Raw genomic sequence first — 16732 nt, 5'->3', positions numbered from 1 at the left:
TTTGACAGGAAGGAGGGGTGAGCAGCCAAGGGATTTTTGGAGGGGGGGGGAGTCAGGGAGGGAGAGAGGGAGTTGTATAGAAAACCAATGGGGCACAAATGCTATTGAGATAGACAAATAGGGTCTCCAACAAAACAAACTGCTTGGAGCAGTGATTGTTGTTTAAGTGGATTCAATGAACCAATCGATTCAAATTACAAGCAAGGAAATTCCGAATTTTATAAGAGTAAGAGCTGTTTGACAGTGGAATGGACTACCTTGGAAGGTGGGTGAGCTCTCCTTTGTTGGAGATTTTTAAACTGACATTGGATGACCACCTGTCAGGGATGTTTTAGCTGTCATTCCTACATTGCAAGCAGTTGGGCTAGATGACCCTTGGAGTCCCTTTCAGCCCTACAATCCTATGATGATTGGCTCCTCCATGACTTGCACATTTGCTTATTGACAGTTTGCCTATGTTGGCATCCTTAGACCCGATCCTGCTTCCCTGATGCAGCTGAGACAACCAATGCCCAGAAAGAAGAAAATAAGCAAAATACAGAGTCCCCCCCAAATCCACCAAAGTTACTGGATTCTGAGCTTGAAAAAGGTGTACGCGCTCTTCTTGGGTAGTTTCCCCACACCCTCCACCTGCAGAATGTTTAGGATGCATGGAAGGCTGTTCCCAGGGTCAATAGAATAGAAACAAAAGGAGACACGATTGTATTTGTATTGAAATGCTCCCCAACACATTCTCTGTGCCTTGTGAGATGCATTAAAGGAAGTCCGCCTTATCTCAGGGCTGGAAATGGACTTTGTGAAGGACTCTGGGCACCCTCTGGAGTTTAATCTCACTTAGACACGTGAATTTGCATGATAGAAAATTGTGGGATTCTAGCATGAGATGCTGGTAAGGGGAGGGGTGCATAAAAAAGGAGAAAAGAACCTGGGAGGATATTTGTGCTTTCTGGCTTCTTATCGGTTTCCCTGGCCCTGACCCTATCTGGATCTTTCCTTTGTGGCCGGGGAAACTAATCACCCCGCCCCTTTTGTTTGCTCCAAATGAGTTTTCCCACTCCTTCTGTGCCCTGAGTTAATCTCTAAATCCTGGCCATTGTTTGATAGTTAATTACCTGTCTGCTTTGGTGGCACAACTGTGCCGCTCAGGTGAAGAGACAAAACTCTAAAATCTTAGCCACTTGCTGAAATAGGATGAAGCAGAAGCAAGCGAAAGGCAGGCTCCATCTTGTGTGCAGCGCAGCAGACACAGTTGCTGAAGGGTAGAGTTGGTTGCACATCTCTGAGGGGCTTCCCCTGGCATGGTGTGTGCTCTGTAGATATTTCAGATTTCTTGTGGTGCACAGGATGAGTCAATTTCTCTTTTCGTTACCTCTGTTAATTTTAAATATATATTTTCATTTTGTAACATTTGTGATGCTTTGCTCCTGTGGGATCATCATGTGGTACATGGATGTAGGAGGTCCTGAGTTCAAATCCCTGTATCTCCAGTGAAAAAGTAGGCAATACTGTCTTGAAAGGACCAACGGTGTAACTTGGCTGAAAGCAGCATCATACTCACGCGACAGAATTTGGTAGGGGGTTAGACTGTATTGCTTCAGACTACTCACCCTTCCCACAAAATGCAAAATTTTCAAACCATGGTTTTGAAGGAATGTGCTGCTTGGGGAAGCTTTACCCCAAAGAGTCTCACCTCCCACCTACGGAGTGCATTTTCAGCACCAGGTAAAGATATATATATATATATATATATATATATATATATATATATATATATATATATATTAACCTGGTGCTTTTAACGTCAGCATTATGCTTTTTTTAAATGTGGTTGTTTGAATTTGTGGAACTTGTTGGGCTTTGTGGCTTGCTATGGTTTTTGGATTTCCTCTCTGATTTAAGGTGATGGTTTTGGCATTTTGGAAGATTTTAAGTTATTGGGTTTGGTTTTTTTTTTTAAAAAAAACAAATAATTATAATAATAATTTGGCAACCCTCAGAATTCCTTTGATGCTCTGCCTAAGTAGGAATCTTCAATTTGCCATGAATTCTGCTGAGGCAGTTGGATATTTATTTAATTATTTGCAGAAATTAGCAATGGATATCCCCTCACTGTCTTCCCTCTCCTCACTTTGCATCTTTGAATCCACTATCTTTTGTAACAACCAAGTGCCTTCATCTGATGGCTGCTTGTGCACTTCTGAGAGAGATTCGGTATCAGCTGTCTAAGTCAGTTTTCTGAATGACTTCCCACAGATGTCCCCATGTTGAGCAGCGCCACCTTCACCTGCTGCCTCCCATCTTTTCAGCTTAACCTATGTAATTTCTGGGTCCCTGGCAGTTGCTGACTTCATCCTTCTGTCTTTGTGAGCCCCTGCTGCTGTTCCTGCTATTTGAAGCCCCCTCTGTGTCTCTATACAAAGCTGGGGAGAGGGAGGGAGGGAGGGAGGGAGGGAGGGAGGGCAAAAAAAAATTGCATCCATTGAACAGGAGACGCTGCAAGCAGCTCTATATGAAAGCATGACAGAAGCCAAAGGGGAAATAGGTATCTGTCACATATGGGGTCTTTTATTATGTTTTTGAATATCCATTGCTGGAAACCACAGGAGTGGAGAGCGCTCTTGTGCTCAGGTCTGGCTAGCAGTTTTCCCACAGACATCTGGTTGGCCACTGTGAGGATAGGAGGCTCAACCAGATGGGTGATCGGCCTGTTCCAGAAAGCAATTCTTACATTATTATTTTGCCTTGTCTGCTTTCCTGACCCATGCCTTCTTGCCCTTAGCTCTCCCCAACCTCCATTCATCTGCAATTTCTGTTTCCAACTTGCACCCTAACAAGTACCTCCATTCTGTGGAGTGGCTAGGACTCTTCCAAGCTTCATGCTTGACCATAGGGCATAAGGTAAAGGTAAAGGGACCCCTGACCATTAGGTCTAGTCGTGACCGACTCTGGGGTTGCGGCGCTCATCTCGCTTTATTGGCCGAGGGAGCCGGCGTACAGCTTCCGGGTCATGTGGCCAGCATGACTAAGCTGCTTCTGGCAAACCAGAGCAGCGCACAGAAACGCCGTTTACCTTCCCACCGGAACCGTACCTATTTATCTACTTGCACTTTGATGTGCTTTCGAACTGCTAGGTTGGCAGGAGCAGGGACTGAGCAACAGGAGCTCACCCCGTTGTGGGGATTTGAACCGCCAGCCTTTTGATTGGCAAGTCCTAGGCTCTGTGGTTTAACCCACAGAGCCACCCGTGTCCTTATCCTTTTCATAGTACCACATTAACCCCCACCCCAAAAAAAGAAGCAACAGGATCACCCAAAACATAGGTTGCTGGATCAGGCTAAAGGCCCCATTCTTTTCTTACCATGCCCAAGCAGATGCCTCTGGGAATCCCACAAGCTGGCCCCATGCTCTCCCTACTTGTGACTCCCAACAACTGGTAATTACAGGCATGGAGACAGAACAAAGTGACTAGTAGCCATTGATGCCCTTATTTTTCCATGAATGTGTCTAATTGTCTTTTTAAACCATCCAAATTGGTGGCCATCACTGCCCCTTGTGGGAGTGAGTTCCAGAGTTTAACTATACACTGAACAAATCATTGAACTGTAGTCTGCAGTACAGGAATCACAGCTGAAGTCCAAATGAAAAGTAGTGCTTTATTTCCCCTGTTCTGAATCTTCCATCAAAACAATTTTTGGGTGCTCTCTTCTTGTAAGGCACTGAGCTGTTAGGTATGCGTTCAAACCACCCACTGCACATAACATACATTGATGCTGGTGCTGCCACATTTGAGAATTTCCCTGGAGACTAAACTGCTACCTTTCATTTAAGCAGTCTTCTCCTGCAGTAGCAGGACAGAGCGCATCCTGAGGGTGTGCCTCTTTTGATAACGCTGCCTCTGTTGGATTTGCACATCACACTTCTTAGTAGAGTATAAGCTGTTGTTCTGTTCATTCTTTCATCTTAACGGGTTTGTGGTATGTGTCTGGCTGTGCAACTCCAAGATATGTGTCATGTGCTGTGAAAGGCAAGCTAGTGGAAGGGGTCAGGGGGAAAGGTCAGCATCAGCCCTCATGAACCATGTGCCACTCTAAATGGCTACTCTTTCAGCACTGAGGTATATTAACAACAACAACAAACAAACAAACAAACAAACAAACAAATATTTATATCCTCCCCAGCCACTCTGGGCAGCTTCCAACACATAAAGGTAAAGGTACCCCTGCCCGTACGGGCCAGTCTTGACAGGTCTAGGGTTGTGCGCTCATCTCACTCTAGAGGCCAGCGCTGTCCGCAGACACTTCTGGGTCATGTGGCCAGCGTGACGAAGCTGCTCCGGCAAACCAGCACCAGAGCAGCACATGGAACGCCGTTTACCTTCCCGCTAGAAAGCGGTACCTATTTATCTACTTGCACTTCATTGTGCTTTCGAACTGCTAGGTGGGCATGAACTGGGACCGAACAACGGGAGCTCACCCCGCCGCGGGATTCGAACTGCCGGCCATGCGATCGGCAAGTCCTAGGTGCTGAGGTTTTACCCACAGCGCCACCCGCGTTCCAACACATAAAAACATAATAAAACATCAAACATTTAAAATTTCCCATTATAAGGCTGCCTTCAGATGTCATCTAAAAGCTATGTAGTTCTTTATCTCCTTGACATCTGATGGGAGGGCACCACTGCCAAGAAGGCCCTCTGCCTGGTTCCTGGTAACTTAACTTCTCATGGTAAGGGAAGTACCAGAAGGCCCTTGGAGCTGGACCTCAGAGATCAAGTGATCACTGTCATCCCCCCACGCCATCCACTGCTGAAGAACTGGTTGTGACACATAGAACGACATCAAGTGGGACATCCATGTCATGATATTCTTGTTAAATTCCTGATGAAATTGCACGACCCAGTTGTTACTTCCTGTGTTCATCCTACATGGTAGAATTTCTTCCTGGTCGATTTTAAGACTAACTAAGGATCTTCAACAGAAAAATATCTGCAAGAGAGCCAGGGAGTGGTGGTGTAAGTTTTGCAATTAAAATTCCTTTGCATTTTTTTGCTAAGATTTGCCTAAGTGGTATGGCACCAGCCCAGCACTGGGTGGTCAGACATCACAGGCAGCCTTCAGTGTTGACCCTCCATTTCACACACACACACACACACACACACACACACACACCACAGCCAAGTCACTTTTACACTCTGGCAATCAACATCTGTGCATTGGCGATAATAATCTTGGCCCGACTCACAGCAGGTTTAATTATCTAATATCTGCAAAGTGCTTTGAAAATGGAAAGTGCTAAGTGTTATTATTAATTAGCAATTACCTAGCCTGAGGTTGGGGAAGGGAGGAGACAGAAAGTACAGAAAGCTGGGGTGGCAATGACCGTTCTGTGGTGTTCCTGGGCTGGAATACTGATATGTGTGTGTGTGTGTGTGTGTGTGTGTGAGAGAGAGAGAGAGAGAGAGAGAGAGAGAGAGAGAGAGAGAGAGAGATTATATACAGGGTTTATTCCACTGCTTATGGCTGACAAGAGATGGCTGTGACAAGATACACAAAGCAGTGTCACTAGAAGATCCTGCCAAATCAGGCCAATGGCCAGCCAGATGTCCAACTGGGAAGCCTGCAACCAGGACCAAACACAGGAGTCCCTCCTGCAGTTCCCAGCATTGAGAAGCATTGCTGACCCCAACTGTGGAGGCAAAATATAGTCAGTTTGTCCAGTCCTCCCTTAAAGCCACACAAGTTGATGGCCATCACTACATTCTGTGAGAGCCGTTGGACAGTGGAATGGTCTCCCTTGGGAAGTTGTGGACTCTCCTTCCTTGGAGGTTTTTAAGGAGAGGTTGAGTGGCCATCTGCCATGGATGCTTTAGCTGAGATTTCTGCATTGGATTACATGACCCTCAGGGTCCCTTCCAACTCTACAATTCTATGATTCTAAATTCCATCATTTGAGATGTAGGGTGTTATACAAATTTAATACATATAAACATGTGATGTGTGAAGAAGTACTATGTTTTATCTGCCCTAAATATCCCAACATTAGAAGCAAGGGGATATTTTGTCCAGCTGTGTTGAACCAAAGATGAAATGTTCTGGCAGGCCTGCAAGCGCCATCTTTCCCCAAAACTAATTGGGAGTTTTTACAAGAATGAACTCATATATGTTTATATTCACTTGCTTTGATATATGCTAATTGACTTGCCTTGATGCTGCACTTATCTGTGGACCTTGAGATGCTGATCTCGGCCCAGAGTGGGGAGCTATCTGTAAGCTTTGAATTGACGAACTGGTGAACTGATGGCAGTCTGGCCCAACTGATTTATGCTGCTCTGTATATAAAGAATGTGCAAATGTTTGCTCAGCATGACGACCTCTCCCTGTTGTAGTGTCCATGCCATGTCTGTAACAGCAGTGGGATCCTGCAGGCTGACTTACTATAAGTTTGCTCCTCCTCCTAATAAAGCTCTAGATTGATCACTCCAGTGTTTAGACATCTTTCTTTGGTATCCCTGCACCAAACCACTCCCAGAAGCCCACCTTTGGGTCAGTGGATTGGGATGCCTTCTCCAACGTCCTTTCTCTCTCTCTGCAACAGTCACACACCTTAATTACAGACTCCACTAACCCAGAAATATTACCTTGGGTTAAGAACTTTGCTTCAGGATGAGAACAGAAATTGTGCTCCAGCGGCTTGGCAGCAGCGGGAGGCCCCATTAGCTAAAGTGGTGCTTCAGGTTAAGAACAGTTTCAGGTTAAGAACGGACCTCCGGAACGAATTAAGTACTTAACCCGAGGTACCACTGTACTATTTTGAAAAATAATATTTTTGAATATACTTCTGCAATATTACTATATCATATGGGTGGTTATTATCTTGATGGCTATTGGAATGAATGAATGAATGAATGAATGAATGAATGAATGAATGAATGAATGTGTGTGGCGGGTGACCCTTCTTTCACAGACCCTCCAAGTATCCCTATTTTCCAGGGACATCCCTGATTTAGAGATGCTGTCCCAGTTTCTGATTTGATCCGGGGATGTCCCACTATTCCTTAGGAAATGCCTCATTTTCATCAGAGAAATGTTGGAGGGAATGCTTTCAGTGAGATTGTCCCTTTTGTGCACCATTCCAACATGGAAGTCCTCCCAGGCATGGTGATAGATGGAGGGATGCATCGGTGTGCTTGGACCTGCCCTGCGTCATGAGCCCTGCGTCAGTGCAGCTTGAGTAATATCAGTTTTAAAACACACGTCCATACACGACTGCGCTGAATCAGTGCTGAAGCCTGAGGAATGACTGGCTGCACAAAATCACAAGCCTCCATCTCACTTGAGCTGTAGAAGCAGCTCACTTAATCATAAACTACTGAATTTCCCCCTTGCACTTGCATAATACAGTTTGTCACACATAACAAACCAGTGGGATGGAGGAGACTTTGGCAGCAAAGGGTAATGGTGCTGCTGCCAGTGCTGAGCCGCATCCGTTCTCCTTGTCAAATGCAGTTTGCAGCAGCCTCCAGGGGAGGGAGTTGTTGCTGCTGCTAATCTCTCACCAGCATCTGGGTTTTTCCCCCTCTCTCTGTGTTTGTATATATATTGCTCTTCTTTATTAAACCTCACTGGCCGGTATTTGCTGATTTTCTTCTTCAATCATAGCCAGAGCATGAGGTGAGGCACAGCATGAAAAAATGGCTTGGAGCTTAGCGGTAGAGCAAATGGTGACATGCAAAAAGTCCTCACATCTCCATTTATTTTTATTTTTAACAAAGGAGTCACAGGTAACATGGCTGGGAGAGACCTGCCTAATACTTAGGAGAGCTAATGCTACTCATAGCTGATAATGGTGAGCTAGATGAGTCAAAAAGGGTGGATTAATAGAGTTTCCAAAAGTTTGTGATGATGCGTCAGAGCCTCGGGCAGCTCCTTAAGGTTTGCTAAGTGAGGCCAGCCCTGCCATGCAACAGGGTGAAGCAGATTGCTTCAGTTGCCCTGGGGATGGAGAATAGATTACTGCATTATGTTCTGTGTGGGGCTGCCTGTGAAGCCGCAGCTTGTGCAGAGTGCCATGGTTAGGTTGCTAGGTGGAGCTCCCTACTACAAATAAATCATAAACTTTTTTAAAGGCTTTGCACTGGATGCTAATTGGTTACTGGGCCAAGACAGTTCAAATCGGGGAAACCTTTCTGTTGTGGCCACCACCTCTCTGAGGGAAAAGGGACAGCAACAGCAGCAGAAACAGAGCTACGCCTCCATCTCAGAGTGCTTGTGCCTTGAGAATGATGCTAGTGAACTGGAAGCAAGCATTCCAGATCAACACATGCCTAAGGCAAATAAGGAGTTCCAGACCTAGCTTGTTTGAGACACAGTGCAGTCTGAGTTGGATAACTGACCCATGGAGAGCTTGGTAGGCACCAGATCCTTCTGAGTAGACTGGATGGCCATTGCTATTCCTCCAGTTCTATGACTCCTGACCACTGACTGCCCCAGTCTTCTGACATTTCCTGCTATAAGGACATACAAAGAGCCCTGTTGGATCAGGTCAAAGGCTCATCAAGTCCAGCATCCACATCTCACAGTGTTCAACCAGATGCCTGTGGGAAGCCAGCAAGCAGGACCTGAGAACCACAACACCTCTCCCCACTTGAAGTTACCAATCTAAAGCACCTCTGCCTGGTTGGTGCTGGCTATCAAAGCAGCCCTGCCATTGCCTTCTGATCCTGACCTGCTGTTTCACTCATGGGACTCTCCTAGGCACCCATCATTACTGATTACAGTGTCCAGAAGCTTTCTATAAAAGAAGCTCTGTGATTGCAATTCTCTGCCTGTTCTTTAATTTAAAAAGATCTCTGGATACCCAAAATTGGAATCAATGAGACCCAAATTCCTGCTGTGTGCCAGCCCTTCAGGACCGTCTGGTATCGGATCTGTGCTGCCAACTCTGTCTCCTCTGGGAGCTACATGTTTGAAAACGGTGCACCAGCCTCATCTGCCGTTCAATGTTTTTCTCCATCATTTGCTTTATTAAATATTGATTTTCTGTTGCATTATTAAACCTTAAGTCTTGAGCATAAATCTAATCTTTTATTTTAATCCGTCTCTTCTTTTCCCGTCCCTCTTGCCCTTACTGGTCTTTAGATGTGCTTTCCCCATGCTTTTCCCCTGTTGGGTTCTTAGGTGGCAGGAAGGGAAGATGCTCTTTCACAAAGCAGGATCTTCAGTGGAAGTTGCCACATCAGTAACTGCTACATCATCTCCATCCATTGTGGGGGAATATATTATTCATAATAACAGCAGGAAGTTTACCGAGCAAATAAAATTCCCCAGCTAGCTTAAGGCCAAGCTACGCATAACACCAAATTCGCATATAGCTCCCTCTTCATTTCAGTGTATTTTGGAGATAGGTTTGGCCCCAGACTGAGGCAACTTTCTCAGCAACAGATGCTGGGAAGGGGGGGCAGCATTCTCCTCTTAGTGAAGGACAGAGTTGTGTGTGTCACAATTAGTCAGTTTCTGCATGTAGAACCACCATCAGTCTCCTCAGGCAGCAAAATGTCTTGGATCAGCTCTGTTTGGAGAGCACGAAATTCACCCTTTCCTTGAAAAATCTTACCCTTCATCCATATCTTGTTTTCTGGATGTATGTTCACTTCACAAATTAATTTGTTATGCCTTTGCAGACTACTCTGAAATGACAATTGGACCAAAACAGAATTGCTGTCAAATGGTTTACTAGAACAGGCTGAACATAACATGTTTCATCAAACTATTGGCTGCCAGTCCATTTCCAAGCATTATTATTATTATTATTATTATTATTATTATTATTATTATTATTAAAAACACTGTTGGTTTTAATTCAGGCTTGGCAGAAGGTGTGGCCTAGTCAACACTTTTGGAAGGCTGGGGTGAATACCACCCCCTCAAGATCAAAGGGGTGTATCTGAACATCTCACTGTGCGTGTACTGTGCTTACTAATGCTTACAGTTTACAAGGTGTCAGTTGTTCTCTCTTTCGTTTAATACACCACTTTGGAGGAAAGGTGGATTATAAATGGAGTTCACTGGCTGAAAGGTTGGATATGGATGTTCTAGGCAAGCCAGGGTATAGAAAACTATTGGGGGAGAAAGCAATTGGGGAATAGGTTTCAGGGGGGAAACTGGCTTTCAGAGGAAGAGTTCAGCACTCTACATTGTCTCTTTTCCTCTGCAAATTGCCCTCTCCAGACAAGGGGAAGGGCTGACTGGAAGAAGGACCATACCTCAATGGCAGAACTTCAGTTTCACATATAAAAGGTTCCTTGTTCAATCCCTGGAATTTCCAGGTGGGGCTGGGAACTTCCCCTATCTAACCCCCCCCCACACACACACACCACTGCTGCTAGGGAAGGCCCAAAGCTCAGTGGTACCTTTCATGCAGAAGGTGCCATATTCAGTCACTGGCATCTCCAGGTGGGCCCTGCAGAGCTGCTGCCAGTTGGTGTGTAGATCACTAGAGCTAGATGGTCCAGTGGTTTGATTCAGTGCAAGGCAGGTTCCCATGTTCATTTTACAGTCCTGAAGGGCCATCAAGCTAACATCACAAGTCTGCAGCTCAGAATACACAGCTTGGCATTTAGGCTGTCATATTGCATTTGTTTCAAGGACATTAAGGGATGTAGGAGACAGTACTGTGTGGGGGGGGGGTGGAGAGAGAGACAGACATGAATTAGCCTTTGATGTTTTCTCTTAAATGCTTCTCTTGGTACTACACCAGGTGTGGCAGGCACTTTTAAATACCCAACCCCCTTTTCCAAAATAAGCCAAGACTCGGGAGTTGCCAAAAAAAAAAAAAAAAAAAAAAAGAGGAATAGAGGTGGGGAGAAGCTGTGAGAAGCCACAGACTGGCTGGCTCTCTGCCTGCCATTGGCTGGGAGAGAGGAGAGTTTGAACACATGGAGACTGGTATGTGGACGATAGTCAAGGTGGATTGAGCTGACCTCTCTCGGCTGGGCTGTGATTGCTCTCCCTTTCCTATCTGAAAGCTGCATATGTGCTCCCTGCACTGAGGACTGGCACTGCCAGGAGCCAGGTGCCTGAACATGCTTCCAGAGCCAAACTGAGAGCATGAACACAGATTAAAGTCATTTTTATAATAAAAAAGGGGAGAAAGGAAGAGGCCACCTGGCAGCGTTGATCAGGGGAGGGGGGGGAGAGGGGAAGTTTGCAAGCTGCCTTTGAATGACTGATGAAAGGCAAACCTTGACAAATTTGTGGAGGAGAGGGCTATTGATGGCTACTAGCCATTATGGCTATGCTCTGCCTCCACAAACAGAGGCAGAAATGCTTCTGAATACCAGTTGCTGGAAACCACAGGGAGGAGATTACTCTTGTGCTTGAATCCTGCTTGCTGGTTCCCATGGGCAACTGTTCAGCCACTGTGAGAACAGGATGCTGGACTAGGATGGGTCATTGCCCTGGTCCAGCAAGCTCTTCTAATGTTCTCGGGACATCTGACTGCCTAGACCTCATACCTTTCTCTGTCTGTCCTCTGCATGTTTTACTGGTGCACCCTTGCACTCTTGTACATTGCAGAATCTTAATACAACAGAGAATACAGTCACATTCAGATTGGCTTTTGTCTGTTTCTTACAATCTCTTATCAGTGCACATTTCTATGTTGGGAGGGCAGGGGCTAGGGAGACACCGAGGAACTAGAGGCTGTGCCAGATCATACATGCTCCAAGTTCAAAATTAGCTGTTGAGATTTTCCTAGTTGCACTGGAACTCAGGGCGTGTGGAAGACAATGCAGAGTGGGAACAGGGAGGACTCTGTTCATCCCCGAAGGTCTGACATCTTCCTACTCCTTGTTTCGAAACAAAGATACTGTGGGCTAAGTTGAGTAAGTATAACATGCATTATTTGTGGCTGCTAAGCTGTAAGAGTCCTCTGACTTACCTTAAACATGCATGCTTTTATAGTTGTTCTTCAGGCAAGTAATTGCTATAGTACATTATCCAAAGTGCTAAAGAGAGATGTAAGGCAGTTGCAGAGTCTTCTGTTGTACCCCCCCCCCCCATGCTTGGGTTGCATGACAGTTCTGGTCTTCTTCCTCCCTATGTCCTAAACCATGGGGTACCTGGCAGTAAGTCCTGTTGGAGTTCCAATGGGAGATGCTAGTGTGCAGTCTGGCAGGCCAACTAATCCAAAGTCAGGACAGGTTCTCACCTCTGCAGCCGATCCAAGGGTCAGGACACCTAGAGGTCAGTCCCACACACAGAAAGTCCTGAAGAACATCCAAGCCATGCTCCAACCAACATGGGAAGCTGGAACAGACACAGTACCTCAGCTCTGCTTCTCCTTTATAGTTTGCATGCTGTTTTCAGCATCTGAGCTTGATACGGCATGTGACCCTCACCTGTTCTGAGCCTACTGCAGCAGAAAAATCACACACCTCCTCCCAGAGCTGCTGAGCCCTACATGGGCACCTAGTGAGCTGAGCTGTGGGCTCTTGCCTGCCTCAGCCTCCCAGAGCACCCCTGTTGCTTTTCCCTACGCCTCAGAGTCTGCCATGTTCATTGAGACAGGGGCCCCTCTGGCTCTGGTGATGAGTCCTGCTGCTCCAGTTCCTGTGCACAGACCGCTATCCCCTCACCATCCTAAATCACCCCATGAGTATTTCCTACACCAACCTCTCCTTCCCCACCCCCAGCTTGCCCTGGTGTGTCCCAGTCCCAGGTACACCCTTTGCTGCGATCCTCTTCTTCTTCCTCCTCCCTGTCATCCTCTCTCCTTCCTCTAATTTGATCTGGATGATCTGACCCTTCAGTCTTCTCTTTTGCTTGCAGGTGTTTTGAGTTTATTTTATTTTGCTCATGGCATCCCCCCCTTCCATTTGGCAGCACCTGTCTGAAATGTTATATTTTGCTCCTTCAGCTGTGGGGCCTTGCCACAGTCTCGGAGCCTAGCATTAAAACCTCCCTTGCTGCAGTTCCAGCACAGAGTTCATTACTTCTTGAAAAGGTTCGTGCCTGTTTGTGCTCAAATTATGGCTATTCGGGAGAAAGGAGACTATTGTCAGATGCAGAGAGAAGGGGAAGGCAAAAGCTTGAACTGAACTGGTCTAGAGATCACTGGAATTCTGCATAGTTCTCTTGGAAACAAATACTTCACTGTAAAGGAGCCTTTCTGTTTTGCTCTGTTGAATTCTGCTCTGCATAACTTGGGTTCTGCCCAGGGGCAGAGATTGTTCTGCTAATTGCTTGCAGTGTGGTGGATTGCTGGGGAAGGTTTCTCCTGACACCCTGGTGGTAATGGGGTAATATTTGCACTCTGATCTCTGGAGAGTAAGAGTAATGGATGGGAGGGATGGGCCAGCCTTAATGTTAGGCAGGGCTGTCCCCACCATTGCACAGAGTGAGGCAGTAACCTTAGGCAAGAGAAGCTGGAGGTGGGGAGTAGTAGTATTGTCACTGGAAGACAGAGCTGTGTCTACAGACTTGCCCTGTGTTCTCAAATTAGACTGCTGTCTTCAGGTATAGTTGAGGATGCTGTCCCATTGCCAATGTTGAAGTAAAATTCAACTGCCTATCTAGTTGGCTTCTGAGCATGATATTTGGGGTTGTGTGTGCAAGCACCAAATAGGCCTTTACCACAGGAAGCAAAATGTCTTGGGCATGCCCTGTTAGCTCACTATATGCTAGAGCTACCAAAGAAAACCTCTGGTAAATTAAAATTGCAGCAAATGCAGAGACTTGACAATGAAATCAAAACATCTGAATAATTTCACAAGTCGCCAAAATAGGTGAAGAGTTGTACAATCCACAACACAAAAATCAATTGAAAGCTTTTCTGTGGACAGATACTTTGAAAGTTGTTTTTCTTTCTTTCTTTCTTTGCAAAAATGGGTGTAATAAATACTGCATTTATAGGACACAATATCTTCAGATTCATTCCGCACACATTTTTTAAAAAATATTTTTTTGTGATTAAGTAATTGGGAAATATTCAGTGCAGCTACTCAGTCTACTATGGATTTTTGTTTTTGTTTGTTAAAAAAAGCTTTGGAGGTGCATGGTGGTGGAGAATCCATCCCCAGTCCTATTCTGGAAATTCAGGGATAGCAACAGAGGAGGGATCAAAGTAAGATCACTGGATCAGCTGTGAGACAATCTGTGCAGAGGAGAGGAGAGTGCTGTGGCAAACATCTCACTGCAAAACCTTCCCTACTCCAAGATTATGGAAGGCATGTGACATGACATTGCTCTGTTATGCTGAATATATATATATATATATATATATATATGCTTTCGTAGATTTTCACGGGTACAGGAATGCAGGTTTTGGTGTCCTCGGGTGTCTTCCCGTGTAAAAGTTGGGGTGTCTAGGCGACGTTTCGACGAGGTCTCACTCGTCATCTTCAGGCTGGTGCTTTCGGCTTCTTGTTACTGGAACAGAGCTATATATATATATGCGCATGCACACAAGCTATTAATAGTGCTGAATTTCTAAAACAAGTGGTGCCAGCCTTAATTCTTCCTTCTAGCCATCCTCTCTGAACTGCAAGCTCCTACTTGTGGTGCCTGCTATGGACTCAGTGGCAATGGGTTGGCTCTCTGTATGTGCCCAGCGGCACTCTTTTAACCCACATGCCCAAGAACACCACTCCAAAACCAGGATGCAAGACCAAAGACTGATCTATAGCTAAGATCATTTGAGCCTCTCCTTCAAGGGTGTGGGAAGACTGAGGAGTGTGAGAGGACTGAGTTCCTTTCAGTTGTTGATTCTGTTTTTATGGCATATTTTAGTCATCCATTCACTTATTTGTAAGAGCATTTATATGCCACAAGCTCATTCAAAATAATAATAAGATCAGGGTGGTGTACAATGAAATCAGTAAACCATCATAACATTATAACGTCGTGAAATGCAGAAGAAATGACCAATGCTAAATCATATTAATACTCTAAAAAAACAAAAAAAAAACTTCTTGGTGAAACAAAAAATTGCTTTCAGCATCAGGGGATCACTGTGTTTGTGATTTCCTTCTCTAATCCAAAGAGAAATGAGAAAGATAAATTGGGCTGGAGATCTCTCTAGTTCACAGGCCACTGATGGATTCGGTCAGGATCGAAATGTAATTGCACCCCAGAGTGGGTGATTTTTGCTTACTTATTTATCACTGCCTTTTAAGGCCAAAGCACTTGAGTTCTGTCCTTTTGTTTTTCTGCCAGGCTCCTTCCACCCCTCCTGCTCCCATAGCTTTTCAGCATTTAAGACGCAGCAACAGCAAAGTGATTACCAGGCTTTGAGATGCTGTGACACTTCCCTGCCAAAAAGTAATTGATTTATTAAAGATATTACAATACGTGCACGGCTTGACATAAGATGTTCCTTTGAACTTGCTCACTATAAAATCTCGAGGGAGTCTCTTTAGTTTCAGCACCACGGACAGCAGAGCCTCCTTATCCCGACCTCCCTTCCCCATCACCCGGCTTTCAATCCAATTTCATTTTCAATACTGCAAGTAAATATCTCAGCAAGATGACTATAGTCCAGTGACCGCAGTGCAATCCAATTTAATAACATTTAAAAATTCAAAGTGATCGTTAGCTGGATGGAAATGTATAATTTCACACCCAAGTCTGCCTTGGGGGGGAAGGAGGGGGGAAGAGAGCAACGAAAGGGAGGGGGGAAAGAAAGGATGGATAAAGAGAACAGAGACAAATGAACTAGATAAAAAAAAATTGGAAAAGTAACTTAATTAAAAGTACAGGAACTAAGTTAAAACAATAATGATTTATACACCCCATAGTTTCTCTCTCTCTTTCTTTCTTTTTTAAAGGGGGGGGGAATAAAACAGAAAGAAACCCACTGTAAACAATCTTCATAATGATCAGGAGGATCAATAGTAAGAAGGAGGCCAGCATGATTCCCCCCCCCCCCAAACAACTAGCAGGAAACAAAGAGGAGATGTCACAGCTGATAGAAAGTAACATTCCCAAACCAAGGGTGACATGTGGGAGAAGGGTAAAGATTTAAGAACATGAGTACATTCTTTCAATGAATATTTACTTGCAATTGCATTGGCTACCCCCCTGCCTAAGTAATATTTTAACTGGGGTGTGCTAGCAATAAAAGATGTGGAAGCATCAAACTGTAACTGTAAAACAGCAACAAATCCATTTCACAAGGCTATCAGCAGCTACTAGCTGTGATGGCTAGGTTCTCCCTCCTAGTTTCTCCTTACTGTCAGAGACAGTAAGCATCTGAATGCCACTTGCTGGGAATCACAAATGGGGAGAGCACTGATATTCTTAGGTCCTGTTTGCAGACTTCCCATAGGCATCTGACTGGCCACTGACAGTATGCTGGGCTAGCTAGATGATCCTTTGGCTCTCCAGCAGGGCTCTCTTTATGCTCTTATACTTCTGCAGGAGTGAGACAGAAGTGCCATGTCTGAGCACTTTTTCTTCACTCCCTTCCCCTTCAGTCAGCAGCACATTGTGTCTGGTGCACCACGAAGCACCTGGCCATAGGACAATGGAGAGAAGGGTCCTCCTTGCCTCCTATAGAAAGATCCTGTGATTCCCAAGGTCCCTAGAACACCACTGTGTATCTTTGATGTAAGGATAACATATTCACTGAAGGGCTGTTAGTAGATGGAGGAAGCAATGGCCGGGGCACAGCTTGCATTGTACAATACATAGCCAATTGAAGTAGAGTCACGTTCCAGTAACACATAATGGCTGTG

General features: G+C 45.2%; 1 protein-coding gene across 8 annotated transcripts in view; it reads left to right on the top strand.

The window, feature by feature from the left end:
* Positions 1 to 16732, top strand: part of LOC310832627 (protein CEPU-1) — an 819723-nt gene that overhangs the window by 676122 nt on the left and 126869 nt on the right. The window lies entirely within an intron of this gene.

This window comes from Podarcis gaigeae, assembly GCF_964106915.1.
Source record: "Podarcis gaigeae genome assembly, chromosome: 15".
Lineage (NCBI taxonomy): Eukaryota > Metazoa > Chordata > Lepidosauria > Squamata > Lacertidae > Podarcis > Podarcis gaigeae.
Note: the sequence above shows the minus strand (reverse complement) of the source record. Positions and strands in the feature narration are given on the sequence as shown.